The sequence below is a fragment of the Chrysochloris asiatica genome, unplaced genomic scaffold (genome assembly GCF_000296735.1).
Source record: "Chrysochloris asiatica unplaced genomic scaffold, ChrAsi1.0 scaffold00013, whole genome shotgun sequence".
In the NCBI taxonomy this organism is placed as follows: Eukaryota; Metazoa; Chordata; class Mammalia; order Afrosoricida; family Chrysochloridae; genus Chrysochloris; species Chrysochloris asiatica.
In genome coordinates, this window is record NW_006408531.1 from 17683951 (window position 1) to 17684952 (window position 1002).

Below are 1002 nucleotides of genomic sequence, written 5' to 3' on the forward strand. Positions count from 1 at the left end.
CATCCATATGAGGTTATTAAAAATACCATGGCTTGGGTCAGGCACACCTTAGTCCTCAAGCTGACATCTCTGCTCCTCAACACTTTAAAAAGTTCCTGTGCAGCAAATTTGCCCAATGCAATACGTCGTCTGATCTCTTGACTGCTGCTTCCATGAGTGTTGATAGTTGATCCAAGAAGAATTACTATTAGTTCCCTGTAAACATGGTGTGGGCGGCATGTCTGATCTCCTCCAGCTTCACAAGGGGAAAAGAGAATTAAACTCCATATCAGACTAACACTGATTCCTATGAGGCAGAAGCCATACATGCCTCCACCCTTCCACCTTCTTTACCAATTCTGACACCAACCACGGTTTCCACACCTCTGTCTACTTCTCTGCTGGGTTTGACAATCCGTTGTAATTTAATAAACTCACAGACAATACTCATGATTATGGGGTTTACTAGGGAAGTTCACAGAGTGCAATTCACAATCAGAAACAACTCAGGATATAGTAGTTCTCTGGTCAGGAGCACCTCTTTGTAGCCAGGCTGCTTCTCGCTGGTCCTTGGTCTTTCAGTCACATGGCCTCTTGGCCTCTGCCCTGCTCTGGTAAGTATTACAAGCTCCTTTAGCTTCCAAAGGGCACCCAATTCTGCAAGGCAGTTTTCCGCCTAACAGCTCTCAGCTTCAACCATTCTGAGAGCCAGAAGCCCACAGCTGTGTCTCTGTATGCCGCTGTCTCTGCTGCTGCCTTGGACACTGCGATTGCTGCTTGCACAGGGATCTTGAGGGCCAAAGGAGATGCTATGCTCATAGCTCCTCTTTCTTGCTTGCTTGCTTTTTTCAAAGCTTTTTATTGTGAATTGAGTGATAGTTTGCAGGGCAGATCATCAGTTTTGCCCTCAACCAATCGTATTTTGTTTCATTGCAATGATTACAGTCCCTTCCATGCACCATCAGTTAATAGTGTTTGCCTCTATTCTCAATCTCTCTCTCTCTCTCTCTCTTTTTTTTTTTT